Raw genomic sequence first — 5764 nt, 5'->3', positions numbered from 1 at the left:
TTTGTATCGATTTATGAAATTGATAAAAACATATTATCTAATTTTCTCCATCACATTGTTCAAAAATCCAATCACTTCTTTTATCGAGTTTACAGGAAATTACCAAAAAAGTCTTAAATCTATTGCACTTGTGCTAATTCAGTTCTAAACCTTTTAATTTAACCAATTTAGTCATAAACCTTTTGACAATTTGCTAATTGAGTCCTTTTGACCAATTTTGGTCAGAAATCATTGACATGGACGCCAGTCGTCCTACGTGGCACGGCAGATACTAACGTGGACAATTATTTTATTTTATTTTTTTGAATTATTATTTTTTTTTTCTCTTTGCTTTTTCTTTCATTGTGCTTGTGACGCCAGCCGTGAAGGCCCTCACCCAGGGCCTTTGCAGCCCCGTTGAGGCTATCGTAGCCTCGCCAGTTACAAGGGAGGCGGCCCTCCTAGATCTAGCGAGGGCCTTCTCGGCCAGCCATGATATGATCAAGGACAAAAATTTTAAAAATTAAAAAAAATTTGTAAAAATTGTCCACGTCAATGCCGGCTATGCTACTTAAGACGACTAACATTCGTGTTAACGATTTACGATCAAAATTAGCCGGAATGACTTAATTGACAGATTATCAAAAAGTTTAGAATTAAACTGATCAAATTGAAAAGTTTAAAATTGAATTAACACAAGTATAATAGTTTTATGACTTTTTTTGGTAATTTTCACTCGAGTTTTCTGTACGGTATGTTATGTTTTTTTTTATATATTATTTTACATCCATTTGTACACGAGGAAATTTCCAATGAAAAATATCTAGCGCCAAAATATCGGAGAAGTGAGTACAATGTCTAATTTTTCTACTTGAATATCAAGTAACTCCGATTTCTTTCTCCGCAGAGATGATAATTCGAGAGCTTTCGCAGTTGATCTCAAATCAGATGATGGGAAAATTCGAAGTCTCCGGGACCTTAGAGGTTGATCCGGTAGAAACCCAACGAACGTCGGCAAAAGCCGACGAGGTTTTGCAGTAAAGGAAGCAGGTTTTTTTTTTTTGGTCAGAGAAGGAAGCTGTTCACTTGTCGAGGAGTGCTGATATGTCCGATCATCCTTTGGCGACTGTCATTCTTGACTGCCTTCCGTTTCGCGCAAGAGAGTTGACCCATAATAAGCTGATGATGTAATGTTCGACCAGCAAACAAAAGCTGATGTAATGGACTACGTTTCCCTCCATTTCAATCCCATCATATCAAAAACTACGAAGAAAACTTTCCCAGGAGCGAATTATCTGTGGAATGTTGCGTTTTTAGTGAATTATTTGGACGACAATGTTTTCATTGCGGATTATCTGATGGTACCAAACGAACATACAAAATGTATGATTTGCATCGCTTCCGTGGAGAAACGAGTCAATAATAATTTGATCCGCTATTCTTATTGATAACACTTAAAATTCCTCATGTCTCTCATTTGCCGGTGTTTGGATCTCTTAAAAAAAATTGAGTCGATCAAAAACATTTTTCTCATTTGCCAAGGTTCCTGATAACTAGGCTTGGGATCGTGGTAGCTGGGCTCGAGTCCCTCAAGGCCACATCCGAGACTCCGACGCTCGAGCCTAGGTCCTCAGTGTCGGAACTCGAGACTTTGGATTGTGGTCGAGATTTTTTTCCTAATATGTGTTTCTTATTTTTCATGTATCAATCGTCGATGGATGACTTAAATATTGTTTGTAAAATACAGCCAAATATAAGAAAAAATCCTTTTCCCGATTAGTTAGTTTTTAAAAAAAATATATTTTCCACGGCGTCCATTTTCTTTGATACAAACGAAGCGAATGTATGTTTGGGTTTGCAAGTAGGGTGTAAACGGTTCGGTTTGGTTCGGTTCGGTTTTCTTGAAATACCGAACCGAAAGTTAAGGCACTCTGAACCAGAATCAAAACTCGCTCGAACCGAATTAGAACCGAACCGAAAAACCGATTTGGTTCGGTTCGGTTCGGATCAGTTTTCGGTTTCTTCTTCTTTTTTTTTCTTTTACTATGCATATCCAATCTAATATATAATCGAAAGAGTGAAATTTAATCTCACATCTTAGGTGAAATAACAAAATGACAAAAAAGGGTGCAATTAGCACATTTCGTATGACTTCCTTTGTGTAATAGTTAGACCTGTCAAAATGGGTCATAAATTAATTTCTTAACACATATAAATGTGTCGGTTATATTCATTAAATGGATCATCAATGGGTATAAACATAATATGAGTGTTAGATGGATCATAAATGAATTAACAACTTGTTTAAACTCATCTCTTTCGCCATCACTCATTCTCGTGCTCACTCACTTCGCACTCTCATCTAAATTTGGATATGAGTTTTCCTAAATTGAGTTAAATATGAAAGTGTTATAATAATATAAGTCAAATCAGTTATAAGTCATTCGATTTACATTATATGGAAAATAGCTTAAAACGAGTTAAATGGATCTATTTGGGTCGGACCATTTTCGACACAACCCAAACCCTACCCAACCCACCCTTTTGACAAGTCTAGTTTTCATAAAACCGATTTGTACGATAGATTTATTTATTTTTATTGGTAATATAGATTTGTATAATTATGCATTACATGTTTGTTTTTATATAAATGATTTGTATGACGGATTTATTTATTTATATTGGTAAAAAAAAAAAGGGGGAGCCCGGGGGGCGAAGGGAATTTCACATGCACAATTTTCTCTTTCAAAAATGAAGATAATAGTAATTATAATAATAATAAATAAATAAAGCAGTTAAGCAAGTCGTGGAGCGCTTATACGTAGCTTGTGGTCATTGAATTAATCTACTGATTTGTATTCCTAAAGCGGGCTTTTCAGGAAAGACAATCATTTACATAGTGATGCATCTGCATCATTTTCATCATCATCCAAGCTTTGCCTTCTTCAAACTATCAGCAACTTTCGCTCAACGTCTAACAGAAAGAAGAAAGCTACAGGAAATTTTCGCTGCTCAACCGCAGTGATCTACTCTAATGCTCCTTAAAATCAGCCAAACTGACCAAAAGCATATTGTTTGGGGTCTTTCATAAACTAACAGCGGATAAAAGACAAGTCCTTCTGATATAAGGTATAGGAGTAAAAAAAATTGGTGTTGGAACTAGTCTGCATTCACAGAATAAAAGAAAGAAACAGCTGCTTCTATCTGTGTCCATCAGATATATACAGTGACAGTATACACAAGACTATGTACTCTGCTTCCTCAAAGGGCCCTTGATGTGAATGCAACCCGCCTACAATGCTCCAGGAAGCCCACAAACATCCATTGCCTGGTAAACAACACAATGCGACATACACTTCATGAAAACTCAGTGATCTCCTGCAATATAAGCATAACTGAGCATTCAGTATATTGGCATACAAGCTAAACCGTATTAACTGCTCTATAATGTTTTCTTAATTTGTCCAAGACAAGCTACATTGGGTGAGTTCATTGGCCTTAATAGATCTTTGCCAAAGCGAGGAATAGGTACAGTGAAGCAAGATGATGCATCAGCATTGAGTAGTATTTGACAGTAACTTGAAGGTCAACACCAATAATTGAACAATATTGAGGTTAAACATGGATAGCAATGCAGGAAAATACATGATGATCATTCAATATATTATATGGGATTGGGGAATGTAACAATAACAACAGCTGGGCCTTAGCCAATAAGTAGGCTCAGTGACAAGGATCCTCTTTACATGTTACGTAACAAGATATCAACAGAAAAAAACAGGTGAAAGGAATAAGAAAAAAAAAAACATGATTCAAAGATTCCAATTAACATGTCGTCAAGCACCTAAGCCCTCCACAGGTACTCAGAACCACATTAAACACCGCCGCCAACTTATATAGAATCAGATCCTGCAAAAATGTTCAACTGTATCCCCTGCCTGACTATAAAAGGGTTTAGTTCCCAATCTCCCATTACTTCGCAACAGTCCCTTCTCCACAAATCAACAGCATATCCAGGAACAAGTCAAGCACAAGATGCATAATTATCAGATCCCATCTAGAAATCTATCTACATATATATAAGGATAAAAAGATCATCAAGCACTTCCCATTCGTTTAATGAGATTTCCGAATTGCAACAGAATACAGGGCTTGTTCTTCTCCAGTTCTAAGTGATCTCATTTCTCATAGTCAATCTATACGATGGTCATATTCACTAAAAGGGGCTTGATGCAATCTTATATGGAGAAATGAGGGACAAACGTTAGCCCAGTCTCCAAACTAGTTTTGACAATTCACCTCGTGTAAATGGTTAAAATGCCACAACAGTGCCCCAAGGGTAGCTCACTTTAGAATGGATTTCTATGACAAGTAGAACATATGAAATTATACGAATTAAAAAGCATACATTTCGCCCACCATGCTTCCCCACAGCAAGATAAGAATCTAAACCGATCCAGGTAAAGCAAAAGTGGAATTCAGATAGCGAAACTCCACTAAATTGAAAAGCATACATTTCACCCACCATATTTCCTAACTGCAACATAAGAATATAAACCGATCTAAAGCAAAAGCGAAAATCAGATAGCAAAACTGCACTGAACCATTAACTTAATTCATGATTTTATTGAGCAAGTATAGAACAACAGCAACGCAGGGTACTCCGTTCAACACATTCCAATTCTCTGAGACTATCATAATCCACATATAACACAATCAGCCAATCCACACTATCAAACGCATACCAGAACAACAAAAACATCGAAGCCCTAACCTTTCACCCCAAAGAAGAACACTCAGGAACTCTCTGGGTTTGTCGCGGCCGCGAATCAGCTTCGGAATCGTGCAGCAAAATCGGAGCTTTGTCGAATATCCTTCGGTGATGGGGATGATACCGCCGGTGCCCTTGCACCAAGAGCCGCCGCCGACGACGGGGAACCGAGGAACGGAAAAGGTGACGGTGGCGAGGCTCGGTCGCGATCTCGTCTCGGTAGGGCTCGGTCGCGCGGATCGGCCGAGGAAAACGCCCGGCTCGGGCCCGTGATCCCGGCGGGAGCTGCGGCCGTCGGAGGCGGCGGCGGCGGCGGAGCCGGAGGGGGAGTCGCGAATTTCGGAGGCGGAGCGTCGAGGAGGAGAGGGAGATGCGAGCGCGAGAAAGAGCGACTGGGTGAGGTAGGGCTATTTAGGGCTAAAACCGAATTGTTTATTTCAGTTCGGTTCGATTCGAACCGATCCGAACCGAACTGAAATAAACTGAATTGAAAAAAATAATTCGTTAGTTTTGATTATCCGAACCGAAACCGAAATCGAGTGAAATGCATAAAATTTTCGGTTCGGTTCGGTTCGGTTCGGTTCGTATCTCGATTCGATTTTTCGGTTCGATTTGCCTTTAGTTCAACATCACCCATCACTAAAAGGTGTCGAACCGAACCGAAAACCGAATCGAGATATCTGAATCGACTCGAACCGAACCGAAAATTCATGCATTTTCGGTTCGGTTCGTTTCGGTTCGGATAATAAATAAATGAATTTGGTTAACACAATGGTTCGGTTCAGTTCGGTTCAAATCGGTTCGGATTTCGGTTTTTTAATGTGGTTTTCTTCCCTTCGCGCCCTCTCTCCTCAATCTCACTGTTCATTACTGCAGTACTGCTCACCTCTCACTGACTTTTCTCTCTCTCTCACTTTTTTACTTTATTCTCTCTCTTCCTCTGTCTTCACACTCTCACTGCTCTCCTCTCTCTCTCTCTCTTTCCTGCTTTATTCTCTCTCTTCCTCTTCCCTC

The 5764-nt window shown here is 39.2% G+C and overlaps 1 long non-coding RNA gene across 1 annotated transcript; it reads right to left on the bottom strand.

Annotated features, from left to right (window-relative positions):
- Positions 1–3062: 3062 nt before the first annotated feature.
- Positions 3063–5217, bottom strand: LOC130138199 (uncharacterized). The gene is made up of 2 exons (XR_008816620.1): positions 4754–5217; positions 3063–3357 (listed from the first exon to the last, which is right to left on the bottom strand). It is a non-coding gene; the product is annotated as an uncharacterized LOC130138199 (long non-coding RNA).
- Positions 5218–5764: the final 547 nt, after the last annotated feature.

The sequence above is a fragment of the Syzygium oleosum genome, unplaced genomic scaffold, assembly GCF_021117445.2.
Source record: "Syzygium oleosum isolate NSW1041296 unplaced genomic scaffold, Sole_v2.1 Sole_v2.01, whole genome shotgun sequence".
Classification (NCBI taxonomy): domain Eukaryota; kingdom Viridiplantae; phylum Streptophyta; class Magnoliopsida; order Myrtales; family Myrtaceae; genus Syzygium; species Syzygium oleosum.
Note: the sequence above shows the minus strand (reverse complement) of the source record. Positions and strands in the feature narration are given on the sequence as shown.